Source organism: Balaenoptera physalus (assembly GCF_965194825.1).
Source record: "Balaenoptera physalus genome assembly, chromosome: 11".
Taxonomy (NCBI): Eukaryota; Metazoa; Chordata; class Mammalia; order Artiodactyla; family Balaenopteridae; genus Balaenoptera; species Balaenoptera physalus.
The window spans coordinates 6,738,500-6,754,693 of NC_138896.1; the positions used below are offsets into that span (position 1 = coordinate 6,738,500).

The 16,194-nt window shown below is 35.7% G+C and overlaps 1 long non-coding RNA gene across 3 annotated transcripts in view; it reads left to right on the forward strand.

Moving 5' to 3' along the window:
• Positions 1 to 13,664, forward strand: part of LOC309637979 — a 113,835-nt gene extending 100,171 nt beyond the window's left edge. For all 3 annotated transcript variants that reach the window (XR_014250900.1, XR_014250901.1, XR_014250902.1), the window contains one exon: positions 6,585 to 13,664. This is a non-coding gene — a long non-coding RNA (uncharacterized lncRNA). The remainder of the gene's footprint in view (positions 1 to 6,584) is intronic.
• The last annotated feature ends 2,530 nt before the right edge of the window (positions 13,665 to 16,194 follow it).

Below are 16,194 nucleotides of genomic sequence, written 5' to 3' on the forward strand. Positions count from 1 at the left end.
TTGGGCACTAGTCATTTAGCATTTGCCTGCAGGAGGTAGTCTTCGACAAATATTCACGGTCCGCTACCTTGGTTGAGGATTCTCGTTGGTGACCTGGACACCTTGCTGTACCACAGCGGCACCCCTTTCGCAGAAGACCACTTGAGAGCACTTTCCGGGAGCAACTTCGCATCGTGCGTTGAAGAAAACGTGCCATCTACTGCTGCAGTGTGCAAAATAAAGGGCCTCTTGGAAATCAAGCCTGGGATCCACAGCCAAGAGGTGCGGGTTCTAACATCACAATGCTGTCTTGTCGTCCAGGGCCTGGGCTGTATCACATGAAGGACCTGCCGAGCATCACTTACAGTGATCCAGGAAGTTGGAAAGAAAAACACAATCCACTCCTCTGGCCAACAGAGCTTTTAATAGGCCAGCCTTTCATTAAGTGAATTCCTAAATGTTGACCAAATTCTTTTAGACAGAGGCAGCTAATGGCCGAGGGTGCATGTGATGCACTTGCTGGTACGTGGACTCTGGTTAAAAAAAAAAAAGAAAAGAAAAGAAAAGAGAAGAAAAGACCTCCTTCAGGCTGCTTTCCCAGAGCGCTCACATGTCGGGAGTGGGGCTGGGCAGGAACTTTTCTCCAGTGGTTTCTTTCATGTCCCAAGAAGGGTGGTCATGTGTTTTAGTTTAGCTGATACATTCCAATAAAATGATTTTCAAAGAGACAGGACAAATAATAGGCGTTTTACATATGGTGGCCGTGCATGTCACATGGAGCTCATTTTCTCATACACAATATATTTGTTATTCCGCAAGCTGGTTATAATTCATTTAAGGTTCCTTCTTATTTAATTTTACCTAATAAACTAATGAAATGGCCCGGTGAAGTCTTTATGGTCAGTAGAATTTGGGTGAGTGACTTAGACTACGTTTCCTTTAGGATATTAAAGATATATCCTTACCCTCCCAACTTTTTTCCTCTCACAAAGCTCAGGCAAAAGAAAGCATCTCAAGTCTGGATAGCATTATTATACTAAAAAAAATAATTCTTGATGTCAAGATTTTAAAAGAAAAAAATCAGCTTTATTTTTCTTGTGTACAAATATAATTATTAGCAAATGGTTTTCTTTAACTCATGGTGCCAATGGCAGTTATCAGCTGCCATTTGTCTACTCTAAAACACTTAAAGAACTTGCATTAGAAAGCAGAAGTCACTAGCAAGGAAGATTAATTCGGAGCTTAAAGAATGACCTGCCCAGCATCAACAGAAGGGTCATAATGCATCAACTGTCCATTACGTAGAAATTGTCTTTATGCAAAAGAGCTAAATAATTTAGCTTGTTTTGTTGTTTGTTTTCCAGTTGCTAATCAAACAAAACCTAAAGGTGGATTTTTGGAACATTTTCTTCAGATCCATAACACTGTACCTTATAATGCAGAGTAGTTTTCACCTCTTATGTACTCCTACATAAGAGGTGACTCAGCCCACCTCCCTGTGAATGATGTGACCAAATGTCAAATGAAGAAACCTGGCATTCTTCCTGATGCAAACAAATACGTTTGAGGGATATGATACAATTATTAACCAGGGGTGGTACAACTCAAAGATGTGCTAATGGGCAAAGAGGGCTTCTCAGCATCACAGAAAATGCAGCCCAATTAGTCAGGGTCCAAATGCACGATGTCAGCATTGCTGAACGCTACAGAGAGAGGCAGAGCAGTGAGGGTATCACAGTCTGAGGCCCTCTGTCTCTCTGGAAGGTTGAGGCTTACATCCTTAGTCAAGCAAAGGAGCAACCAGGCCTACTGAAACACTGACTCATATGTGACTTATTACGATTCCTAAGTTTGGGGTAAAGCATTTCCTAGAGGGAGAGATTCAATGATTACCTATTCTATACTACCTGTATAATATGATTTGCTGAGTACAGTGTACTTATTATCTACCAGTTTTCAGAGAACTGTGTAAATAGTAAGCTCGATAAACCATACAAAGTCTACTAATCTAGAGAAAGCTCAGAATAAAACAAAAGTGAGTAAGTGACTAATTTCTTTCATCCCTGTCCTGTTTGCGGCAGGTCCTCCCTTACGCTCTCTTTCTCTTTCAGTTTTTAGGATCAATAGGACCTCTTAGGTAAACACAATGAAATTTTAAGAATGTAGTACTCTGTTTAAGAGACAGATTCAAGAATGACTCTGCTGCCCACTAACTCTGTGATTTTTAGACAGGTCATATCTATTGTCATTTCTTCGCCTGCAACATGGAGTTTGGGCTAAATGAAGTTTAATGTCACTTCGTGCTCTGAATTTCTTCGATTCTTCTATTATGTTACCATAAGCTTTGGAATCATAACAAATCATAGTTTCTTTCAATTTCACATCTATTCTGCAGAAGTCAATGGGGAAGAGTGAATCAGGGTGGTGGGTGCAAGGGTGCGGTTATTACACTGGAAGTCACCTTCCCTGTCAGATGAATGGAGCCCTGGATACAAATCACTGTTACGTCACCAGGTACCCATGCTTGCCAAAAACTTTCACTGAATGACACAATCACTTTTACTGATAGTATTTATTGAAACACTTGTTTTTTATCTTATGTTAGTAACAGTGATGAATATGAGGTGTTATTAGTTAATTTAATGTTATTTGGGAAGCTCTGCCATTTTGTCCAAAATCTTTCCCAACTGTCATTCTTTAGCAATACCTAGGAAAGCCATTTACTTCATGCATTTGCTACTATGTGAAGACTAAAGCTACCTCAGTAATGGATTTAAAATATCAGTCCTGTTCACCATGAGCAAAAATCATAGAACAAACAGAGTGTTCAAACTGGTCTTTCCAGCTCCATTTGGGCAGATCTTTTTCTGTGTAATTCTAACAACATAAGCACGAAAATCCTGTTTTTAATAGACAAAAGTGAGAGGGCTTTTCCTAATGAAATAGAGTGATTATTAGGCATATCAGACAACTGAAATCTAGGAAAATATCTTAAAAATACCCACATACCACAACAGAATAAGACGATGTCTTTAGAGTTTAGATACCTAAACTCTAGTATTGGGTTTTTCATTTACTGCTATATAATCTGGAATAAAACATTTGAATCCTTAGTTTATTGATTAGCAGTGAATATCAAATGGGAGAATTTACATGAAAGTACTTTGAAAGTTACCACCCACTGTACAAAGGAAGGCACTGTATTGTGATATAAATGGATATTCATGATAATGATAAAATTATGCTGAAATGGATACTTACTAATTAGGAAAAAAATTTATCTCCAAGGGTATTTTATTCATCCTATCTTTATCCATTTAGGCTACTAAAGAGAGAAATAGAGCAGTTTTTACACTGTGTTCCCTTTGCAAGACTGTACTCATAGTGCCTTCCTTAAACTATTGTTGGAATCACAGGTGGACCCAGACCATCCTGTTTAGATTTGGTCAAACCCACCATCTTTAAGGGGAAGTAACTCAAGGAGAATGGCCTCTTGAGGGTGGGTTTATAGCAAAGCCTTTCTGGCAAAGGATGGTTAATGCATTTAGTCTGATCCAAGTGGAGTCAATTTGTTCATTTTTAAACAACAATCTGCTACCTTGTGATGGCATCTGGCATAATCAATTTTTCACAATAAATTGACACGTCTTTGATACATGCAGTTCTTAACATGTTGCTTGTGTTATGCTGTCTTTTATACAGTACAATTGGTTCGTTATTATTTTTTTTCTTAACCTCTGGGGAGACTTCTTTCTTAGAGAAAACAATTCTGGTACAAAACAAATTTTATTTTCTGGCAAAACTGGGGGAAAATTTAAGTTTGGTAGTGTTGCAAAATTGGGAAAGATTTTGTGGTTATACTTTGAGGTTTAATGTAAGACTTTAGAAAGAACTGAAACAGTTTTCATGGCTGAAAAATATAATGTACTGCATGAATAAAATTGATGTTCTATTGTGAAGATTAATTTTGGGGGGAAAGAAAAATGTTTTGGCCAATTTTAGGAAAAGATACATCCACTGGTGAAGATGTAAAAATAAATATGCCACAGCTGCGAAGAGATACTGTTATTTCACGATGAGGAGAATTAGGCAGAATTACACACTGGTAAAATTGCCCTATATTATGTGCAGATAAAGTTGGAGAAATTCTACTTTGTTCTATCACTAACTAGTGAACCACATCTTTCAGTGTGCCAGACTACCTCTGTGGAATAAGTTTTTCACTTCTTGGAAGTTACCTGAATTCTTTTAGACCAAAGAGTGTGCATAGTTGTTAAGTTTCGTTAAAATTGTTACCAGTGCTACATACACAGTTAATATTCAAGAAATGCTTTATTAGACTAATAATAATGCCTTAAATAGCTTTCCATTGGCTTCAACAAGGTCAGATTTGGCCTGAACAAATCTACCTAGTACTTATTAGGAGGGGCTAATAAGTTCTGAGTCCAAAAATGCAGATTGGCTCTCTGTCTCCATTACATTTTCTATGTTGATTTCACCTAATACTATGCAAACAAGAGCCCAGAGGTGGGACTGTTGTCCTTCATTTTCACTCTAGAGACCACTGGGAAGCCTAATGGTTACAACATGACAGGACTATTGTGGGCGACTGTGAGATCCTGTAAACACCTTTACATTTAGAAGTCTAGAAGGCATCCCATAAATGAATGTGTCCAGTTCTATTCAAGAGTGTGTGGCTTGTTATTATCCAGCAGACTCAAGTAGGCTTTGAGTAAGGTGGTATAGTATTATGTTTATTTTCCCTTTAGAATCTGTATTTCATTGAGAAATTGCTTAGCCTACAAGTTATCTATAATGTTCTATAAAGATTAAATGAAATGTATCAAAATAGCATTGAAAATTATAACATTTTAAAATATAGCTGTTATGAGTATAAAGATTCTTGGACACTTGTAATAATTAACCACAATACTATAATAATCCTCTAAATTTATAAGAGTCAGCTAAAGTTGAAGAAAGTGTCAGTTTAGAGAGGTATTTAATTTTAACTGGCTGGGATTTTCCTAAAATACTTTGAGTAGGGGAGACAATCTATTTTATTCTTAATCTATTTTGATAAAAAATATAATATAAACAAACTATAAAATGAAAATAATTTGCTATTTATCCTAATTCAGATTAATAAATCTAATTATATAGGGATTCATCACTTTCTTCTATTTTCCCAAAATTCTTTAAGGCATTCTAAACAGTATTTTAGGCAATTGTGGGTAATTGAAGAAATATGAAGTAAATCAATCAGGTCCCAAATATCCTTTACAGACTGGCATGACCCAGATTAGCTATAGGAATACATCAGATTGATAATAATTATAACTTTTTATCCACTTTGTCACAAACAATCACAGCCTCCCAGAAGTTTTTCCTGATGTCTTTACAGAATATCTATATAAATAAATACATTTTTTGCTTTATCAAAACAGGTACTCTTTCTAAAGAAAGCAGTATAAAACCTTGCCTTAACTGAGTTGAACACACACATAGTATGTAAATCTGCGTCTAAGAATTTAGCTACAGTCTTCTCAAAATATTTTGTTACTCACATACAGCTTATTTCTAGAGAACATCGTGTTAGCTGTAAGTATTCTCTGTCATAGTGTACATTTGCATACAGCAATCTATTTTAAATAAGTATCTTTTACAAGAGAAAAGTAAAGTAAAAAGATATTCAAGTCTGTAATTTTATCTACATTTTGATTATGCTTGTTTTTGTACCTCCCCTGTGGGGCAGGATCCTTGGTTAGATCCTAGAAGGATCTAGAAGGTCAAGATGTTCAATTCCGCCTAACCTTGAATGGCTGCTTTTTTTTAAGATGTAATTTTTTTTTTTTTAGAGCGGTTTTGTGTTCACAGAGCAATGAAAGGGAGGCAGAGATCTCCCGTGTACCTTGTACCTCCACACATGCTCAGCCTCCTCCCCCACCAACAGCCCCACAAGCGTGGTGCATCTCTTACAACGCAAGAGCCCACAGTGAATCATAATTGTCACCCAGTCTGTAGTTTACCTTAGGGTTCACCCTTGAAGTTGTACATTCTATGAGTTTGGACAAATATATAGTGCCATGCATCCATCATTACATTACCACACTGAGGACCTATAGAGTATTTTCTCTGCCCTAAAAAACCTCTGTGCTCTGCCTAGTCATCCCTCGTCCTGCCGCCCAAGCCCTGTTCACTAATGATCTTTTTACTGTCTCCATGGTCTTGTGTTTTCCAGAATGTCATATAGTTGGAATCATATAGTATGTAGCCTTTTCAGATTTTCTTTCACTTAGTAAAATGCATTTAAGTTTCCGATAGCTCATTTCTTTTTAGCACTGTATAATATTCCATTGCATGCACCACTGCTTATTTATTCAGTAACCTTCTGAAGGCCATATGGTTGCTTGCAGGTTTTGGCAATTATGCATAAAGCTGCTATAGACATCTGCATGCAGGATTTGTGTCAGTGTAAGTTTTCAACTCTTTGGGTAAATACCAAGGAGTGTGATTGCTGGACTGTATAGTAAGACTATGTTTAGTCTTGTAAGAAACCACCAACTGTCTTCCAAAGTGACTGTACCATTTTGCATTCTCTCCAACAGGGAATGACACTTCCTGCTGCTCCACATCTCACCAGAATTTGATATTATCAACGTTCTGGATTTTGGCCATTCTAAGAGTGTGTAGTGTTTTCTCATTGTTGCTTTGTTTCCCTGATGACATTGATGTGGAGCACCTTTTCATATAAGCATATGGTATCTGTGCAGGTCTTTGGCCCATTTTTCAATCAGGTTGGTTGTTTTCATAATGTTGAGTTTTGAATGACTGCTTTTTAAAATCATCCTTGCCATGTTTACATTGCATTTGGGGAATTTAGAAAATATCTTTACCAATACACAATTTGGAAAATTCAAAGCCCTAGGCATATGCCTGTTTGTTCATTGTCTGACATGAATGAAGGACTTACACAGTTTTTGCATGTCTAAAGTAGAATGAGGTTTTCTGTCTTCACTTTCTTTGATGCACAGATGCAAATTCATCAAGGAAAGGACATTATTGGGGAAGAGAGATGTAGGAAAACCTCGAGTACTCATGTCTGAATTTAGCCTATCTTTCACAGAAAGTCTCATAATTTCTGCATTTATTACAGAACCTCACAGTGCATAAAAGGCCCCCTACAGAAAGAAGGTAATCTTGCCAAGATGATACAAGGCTATAAAGAAATGTGCCAGTCTTTTTGTGCCAAGATACCTGAAGTGCGCTTACCTCCTACTGGATACAGCATAGAACCCTAACAGGTTTCAGGCATCAACACTGGCTCAGTTATTTTCTAAGTTACCATTTCATAATATAGGGAAAAGAGCAATCAGGTCCATGTGAGTTACAATCATAATGAACATGCTTGACAGTTGCGTATTGTCAGGTGTATTTTTTTTCGTGAAGGGGCATCAAGCATATTATGTGCCCCTGGTTCCAAGGCTGGATCCATCCCAGGTAAATGGAAAAGTGGATCCGTTTACACTTGTGAACTCCCACTTATCATCTCTCCTAGCCCTTTATTTCCTCAGAACCTTTCTCCCCTCAGATACTTAATGAAATCAGTGCCTCCTGACAACTCTAGTTGTCTGGACATTCTGGAAAGGATGCCACATTCTGGGTCTATAATTCCCAACTGCCAATTCTGGGCCTGCCAATTCAGGCCCAGAGCCAGTATTGCAGAAAGGAATTTGGGACACCTATGAAGCCAGCCCAATCCTTACCTAGGTGTAAAGCAATAGCAAGTTAATTAGCACAATGGCTGTCAAACACTCCCCCAAAATTCTCTAACTCAGGATGTTCAGCTCAATCACTGGCCTCAATTAACTTGTTCTGTATCAGACATGAAGGCCTCAAAACATCAGTTATGAAGTGTCCTATCTGCAGTACAGTAATCAGCATTGCATCGGACCCTTCCAATCTCCGCTGAGGATCTCTAGTTCCTAAGGAGTTACTTAGAATCCCTTTGAGTCTCAATATGTGCATGAATGCAGCACATTTAGGGAAAAAGATAACATAGATTTACACATTGGTGACTTTGAAGTAAAACTGGAGTAAAATATACAACAAAAATAAACTTAAAAATTCAATTTCTTTGTAAATGTTCATGAATCCCAGATATTTTCAGAAAATCATTTTCAGGGACAAGGAAATGTTTTTAATTATATCTTTAATTTCCTTTTAATTTATCCAAGCAATATGTACACATTTGAAAATAAAAAGCCCTGCTAACAGCTTCTATTTCTACTTCTCTCCCCCCAGAGATAACTGCTGTTATCAATTTGGCATATATACTCTTTGTCTTTTAGCATAACGTGTCACAAATAAGATCAAACAATTTTCACTGTTTTTTCTTTCAACCTAAGATCTGTACAGAACATTCAACATGAAACCTTAACTATGCACTCAGTATTTTCAAACATAAAGCTAGTAGTCTAGAAGTAAAGTGATGATATCTCTGAGTCTTTCAAATGGCATACTTAAAGAAAGTAGAGGAGTAAAAGAAAAGGGCAGTCGAGGCTAGTTATTAAGTTGGAACAGTTTACATTTCTAATAACTTTGAGAGGTTAGGCAGTGTCAGATTTTAACGGAAGATCTAGCAACCCCTCAGTGTCTGTTTCCTTCTCTATTTGCATAAGCAATTGACAGCTCATTAAGAGCTCATTAGGAAACAGCGAAGACCCTGTGATCAGGGGAAACAAAAAATAAAAAGGAGCAGGTGCTGAGAAGGAAATTTTCATTTATGAGTGTCCTCAGTATTTCACAAGAATCTGAAATACATCTGTGATATCTAAAGGTGAAGGCGGTAAGCTATTTATATACTTATAAAACACAAAAGGATAATAATATTCCCGTTTGTTATATCTTAGCCTTCTTGCCTTAATAAGAAAAGATGATATAGGTGATAGAATTCGTAACTATAATTTTATCATGAAGGAAAAAGCTAAAAAATTCCACATTCCCAAAATGAGTGTTTCTTTCCTTCTTTTCTTTTCCCCCAATTTTATCTATGTCTCTATCATCTATCTATCCTTAAATTCTAGCTGGTTATATCTTAGAGAAATCAAATAATTTTACTGTTTAAGAATAGTCTATATGTGGAAAAAAATTGACTATGCTTCTTCCTGGTAAAATATGTTCAGAATATAAATTTGTTCTTTTTTACTTGCTAATACTCTCTGGACCCCAACAAAGTAGACAAAAATCGGATCTCCTCTGAATAAATGTTTGCCTGATACTTCTAAATCTCTAGATACCAAAAACCTATTGCAAAATGAAAGGCAAATGCACATGAGTGTGCTTGCTATTCTTTTGCCTTTGTATTGCATTTTGTAAAACGCATGAATGCAAAGTACTTTTAAACACTCAGGAATCAATACAAAGGAAGCAGTGGGAACACATTTAGTCCTGTTTTATTCCATTTCAGGGCTGCCAAGTTTTGCTTGACCAGATGTTGCCGAGTTTCAAAGTCAGATCTGTTCATCCCCTGGCTGTCAGCTAAAGGGTGTTTCACTAATAAACATTAAGACCTTCTGTCTATTATTATTTCATTTTGCATATTCATATTTTATGAAATAGTTCCATTTAAGAGAGAAAGAGAGAGAGAGAGAGAGAAGGAACTAATCTTTTTTATGTGGTCCATCCTCTTCGTCATCTATGTTGCTTTATCACCTTTTGGAAGAAAAAAAAAGTGAGCGCTGCGGTCTATATTTAAGGCCATTAGTATGTTCTTTATTGGGGTACGTTTGAATGCCCAATTTGATCTCAATGGCATGTCCTTTGTAATATAAAATAAAACATGGTGCTCAAGAAAAGTAACGACATATACATCCAGGCCCTTTCATAGCAGTTGGTAAAGCTTAAGCCTCGCCTCTCTGTGTGGCTGTTCGCCCTCTCTTTTTCTTTCACTGTGACAAGCAGCCATTGTCCCCTCGGTGAGATCTGCAATATTACTTTGACCCCAGCCCATCAATCTGCCTCAATTGGATAATGATCTGCAATCACTTTCTTTCAGGGGAGTCTATAAATTTGCCAAGGTCCCATTCTTTTCTGAAGGACTCCTTATGTTCACTCCCATTTGTGCAAATGCACCCTCTTTTACAGGCTAAATAGCCATGCCCATGTCCATTCTGTGAAGAGGCACCGGGCGGGTCTCTGTTGATTTTCCATGCTCTCCTCTCTTAAAAAGGACTAAGTCTGACATGCCGGGACGCAGTGGGGGGTGGCCAAGCCAGGCCACATCACAGGCAGCCGCTTGCTTTTCTCATTAAGACTGACCCATCATTAGGTCACTTTGTGCCATCCTGGTAATCAATGAGCTTAATGTTTAGTGAAAAAAAAAAAAAAGATATAAGGAAAGGAGGTTGGAGGTGGAAGGGGAAAGGGAAATGGTAGTAAGAACAGAGAAATCCCCCACTTCTAAGTCACAGGCATATAATTTGCTAGCAAAATGTAAAAAAACCCCTCAAATATCATTATTTGATACCTCACATAACCCTTTCCAGTTCTGCTTGTTTTCCACAAATCATAAAATTTCTTAGACCCTACTTTTCCCCAATGGCCTCCAGTCTTCTCAATAAGGACAAAAGTCTCTGTAACTGAGGCAACACCTCCATTTGCTGGGAAACCATGTGGTGAAGACAAAAGTGGTCAAAGTTCACGAGCATTTGGGTGATTTTCGAGTGTTCGGAAGATTTGGTTCAATATTATATGCATCCGAATAGATTTGTGACCATAGCCAAATGGAACAAAGGAACAACCAAAGAGAAGACACCCAGAAGAAAATAATCTAAACTGCTCCTACATTAAGGGGGATGACAAAAGGCTTTTTGGTCATCTTATTTCCAACACAAAGAGAAAGAGCGTTGCTATGCATAGGGAAAGGCATAAGAATAAACACATCTCAATCACAACAAGTATGAATGAGCAGAAGAGCTTGATAAGCTGTAAGATTCTGCCCTTTAGACAACATATATTGGTGATAACAATGATTTTCAAGAAGATGGAACTTCTTTCCAAATCTCTGTGTCTAAATAGTTTATAGTAAACCAATGATGCATTTGTTATTAGGTTTGGGGAGAATAGTTTAGGAAAACAATAAAGAACATCACAAGACTTTCCAAGGGATACCAGATTAAAAAACAAACAATTTAAAAAATATGTATTTTGCATTGCCCTATAGGAAAAAAATGTATTTTAATTGTCACATTCCTGCACTTATTTTGCCTTTATAAACATGTAAAGATTGATTTATAACATATATACACAGAAAGTACATTAAACATAAATGTAGGTTGTAGTGAATAATTACAAAACAAACACTCATGTAACCACCACACTGGTTAAGGCATGGGCATTTGTGATTGAAATACTAGAGGCAGGGTTTAAAGAGAAAAACTAACTCTTTCCAGCCAGTGGGGGCCTATCATGAATCATAGATTACATGAGGCCTGATGAAACCCTTAGAGGTCACAGAGTCCACATGACCTTGCCAGGAAAGAAGAGTCTAACGCCAAAAGTGGTTACATGGCTAATGTAGGGTGTCATGGCCAGCAGGGGCTGATTCAAGGCTGCATCCCAGGCTGTCCAACTACTTTACCAATGTTTATTCCATCTCATCAAGGGCCTCTGATGCGGAAATCTATAAAATGTTTCTGTAACACAAAATCCTTGTTTGTGTACTTATAAATAAGTCTCTGTGCTGAAGTGTTGCCTTCATATACTGAAGGAAAACCAACTCATTCAGTATCGCCATTGAGTTCATTCTACCAGTGGAATCACACACCCTGGGAAAAAAATTACTTTAAATACGGAGGAAAAATATTTGTTTTGTTTATAAAATGGTCATGCATAAAACGGTCTAACAATTCCAAGTACTGAAGCCAGAGACACACTTACGAAGTTTCGCTGTTACCAACTGCCAATGAATAGTGTTGTGTTGCTCCAGCTACAGGCCATTATCATTCAAATTATAAAACGGGTCATGAATGTCTAATTTCAATTCAGCTTTTTTCCACTGTGATTCTCTAGCTAAAAGGTAATTAAGGAGTTACGAGAACTATAAAATACGCCACATATAACAGTACATACATTTTGTACAACTTTTTTTTTCCCAAAAAAGTAAACTATTTCTCAGGCTTTGTTGTTCATTGGCTGGAAAAGTACAGGGTTAGTAAAAGTTAAAAAAAAAAATTCCCAAAAAATTATTGACAAAGGAACTATTGACTTAGAAAATGATCAGAAATGTTGTAGTCCCCTGGGTACAAGACTAATATTTTTCTTTATCTTGTTGGTAAAGATGATCACTATTTTCATCAAAGCTTCCTTAGGTACGAATAACAATGATCTCCATCATTTTACAGAAGAAGATACTGAGGCTCAGAGAGATTGTTCCTTGTACAAGGTCATTTAGCTGGTAAATATCTGGATTAGAATTTGAACCTAGGTCAACCTGACTCAAAGGTATATATATTTTCTACTATCTGCTGTACCTCTCCTTATTAAATTTAATTCAATATTAATTTGTTTCAAATATACAAAATAAATATATATCCAAAATTAAAAATTATTGTATGTTTTCTTTATTCACAGTTATAGACACTATGGAAACAAAGATGATACAAGGGAACCTTTGTCTGAAAAATAACTTCCTGGTTTTCTCCTTTTCACCTAACAAAGCTTCATCAGAGGCTCCCTAATATTTTAAGCATATCTATTATTCTAAATAGTTGTTAATTTATTACTTAGTTTCTTATAAGCTCTTCCACAAAACTCTTTAGTAAACTGAAAAGTATGTGATTAGAGGCCATGCTTTGTATTTCCTGTTCATCCCTCTGAAAGGTAGATTTCAACCCCAGTCATGTTTTGCTACGTACGTAACTCCATGTTTTTTTGCTTTTTTAAACCCCAAACAATTGGCTAAATGCCCTGCGTAGCAGACTGATATAAATGTTTATATTTTATCTGTAAACTCTTTCATCATGGTTCTATCTGTTCAAATATCTCTTCCAATCTTTCTATTGCTCTCCAGAGTTACTCTAGACAATTGCTGGGTCTGATCATTTCTTGAACCTTGAAACAGTTTTCTTTTCTATCAAGAAGCAAAGTTCCCTCCTTTTCCAATTTAAGCTAACACAGAGCAATTCAAAAAATTTCTTGCTTTATGCATAATTGCCATATCTTTTTTAAAAGCATTTTTACACAATTATGTAATTTGTTCTCACCTTTCTGTTTTGGCCATTTGCACATTCTTTTGCTTGTTTGTTTCAGCATCCAATGTGGTTTTTATGGAACATCCTGTGTAACACAGCTTTCAGGAATCACTTTGAGTTTTCCAAATTATAGCAGCTTAACTGTACTGAAGGGCTGGTTTGTTTTTATTTTTATTTTTTTTGTGGGGGGGGTTTTCTTCTTGATACTTTCAGAGAGAATATTGGCACTGAATGAAATTAGAGATGATCTCATCCCCCCACACCAATCATTTTGTTCCCATAAAAAATCAAGAAAACAAACAACCCAATCAAAAAAAGAGCAGGATATCTAAAAAGACATTTCTCCAAAGAAGACATACACATGGCCAAAAAGCACATGGAAAGATGCTCAACATCACTAATTATTAAAGAAATGCAAATCAAAACTACAGTGAGGTATCAAGGCTCCTCTTGAATAATCTATACAAGATTTCTCAGGAAACAACTAAGTCTGAAAGAAGTTAGAAAAAAAGCAAACTCCCCCCAAAACATGAGAAGAGGTAGTAATAAAGGCATGATAAATGTAGTAATAATATTATTAATGGTATTATTTACCTTTAATTACAATATTAAAGGTAAATAATAAACCTGAGAAGAGGGGATAATAAAGAGAAAAATAAATCAGTGAAATAAAAGAACAACAATAACAATACAGCAGAGACTGGACAAATCAAAAACTTCTTTGAAAAGGTTAGTAAGAGAAGTGGATCCCTACCATGATGTTTAAGAAAAATAGAAAAGAAGATGCAAATAAACAAAGAATGACAAGGGGAAAATAGTTATAGACATAACAGAAATTTAACATAAAAGAGTATTATAAAAAATAAGAAAATATAATTTCATAAACTTGAAAGAGTAAAAATACCAAAATTGATGCCCCCCTCCAAAAAAAAAGAAAGGAAAACTTGAATAGGCCAGTAAACATGAAAGAACTAAAATACCACCCATCTTCAAAAGCCCCCCGCCTATATTATTTTACTCATATTTTACACTAAAGTTTTTCCTCCATTAAAAAAAAATACCTTTTATTTTGAAATAATTTTAGACTTTTGGAAGAGTTGCAAAAAGAGTTCAGAACTTCTATGTGCTCTTCACGCAGCTCCCCCTAATGTTAGCACTTTACATAACCATGATACAATGATCAAAACAGAGGAATGTACATGAGGTATCCCAGGTTTGCACCAAATTCCTTTTTTTCCCCAGAATTCAATCCAAGATACCATATCCCATTCATTTATTTAGTTGCCATGTTTCCTCAGTCTCCTCCAATCTGTGATTGTTCTGAGTATTTTCTTGTCTCTCATGACCTTTGACACTTTTGAAGAGGACTGGTCAGATATTTTGTAAAATTTCCCTCATTTTCGGGTTGTCTGATGTATGTTTCCTGTGATTGAACTGATACTAAGGATTTGAGGTAAGAATACCATACAGTGCTATACTCTTCTCATCGCATTATATTAGGCGTAGAACTTGATCTCCTTATATATTATCACTGGTGGTGGTAACCTTGGTCACTTGGTTAAGCTGGTATCAGCAAGTTTCTTCTCTGACAAGTTCCTACTTTTTGCTTTCTATACTCCATTTGTTTATGTGTCCACTTAGTATACCAATATTTACTCATGCACATTTATTTTATTCTTTGGGTTATAATCCAACACTAAATATTTATTTTGTTGGTCAAATTGCTCCACCTTCTTTCCTCAACATTTTATATGAAATTTTATTTTTTTAAATTTATTTTTATTATTGAATTTTCAGTTATATAAATTTTGGAAGCTTTAGATTTTTCTCTGATCACTACTTTAATTATTTCCCATAGGTTCTGATATACAGTTTTCATTATGGTTAGTGTTATGAATTCTGCAATATTGATTTAATTAACCAGTCTCCCAAAATTTACTTGACACCTGCTTTTTTTAAAAAAAAAAATCTAAGTTAAAGACTTTTTATTTTTATTTTATTATTAATTTTTTATTTAGTTACTTTGAACAGATAATTATATTTGAATCATTTATACTTTAAGAAATGTATTGAGATTTTCTTTGTGACATAATACATAGTCAATTGTGAATGTTCCATGTGCAACTGAAAAGTAGGCATGTTATAAATTATTGGGATGTATACAATAAGCTACAAGGACATATTGTACAACTCAGAGAATATAACCAATATTTTATAATAACTATAAATGGAGCATAACCTGTAAAAATTGTGAATCACTATATTGTACACCGGTAACTCACATAACATTGTACATCAACTATACTTCAATAAAAATAAATAAGTTATTGGGATGTAAAGTTTGGTACACTCATAAATACCTTATTGGTCACACTAAGTTGTTTATATCTTTACTTATTTGTTTTCTTTGGATTAATCAAAACCAGAAAGCAGTGTGTTAAACATGCTATTGTAAGTGGATTTCTCTGTGATCTTTCTTAATTTCTTCTTTAGGAACATATTCTTTGCACAGATTTTATAATTTTTATGTTTTTATTGCAAATTAATGAATTTGATTATATTAAAGGATTTCAGCTCAACAAAGCACACCATGTACAAAGGAAACAGGAAAAAATGACAGATTTGAGAAAGGTACTGGCAATATTTAAAATCAACAAAGAACAAATATTTAGGTTAGATAAGAGATTCTTGTAAAACAACAGAAAAAGAAAGAGAAGCTTAATGGGAAAATGGGCACAATATATGTAAACAGGGAAAAGAAGAAACCTAAAAAGCAAATAAGCATATGAAGATATACACAAATCCATTTGCCATTAGATATACGCGTATTAAAACAGTGAGATCCCTTTAAAGCTCTTAAGATGAGAACAATTGGAAAGCAGATAATGCCAAATATTAGAAGGAATGTGAGGGTAATGAGGCCCTCATACCCTCATGCATCGCTGGTGTGAGGGTGGACTGATCA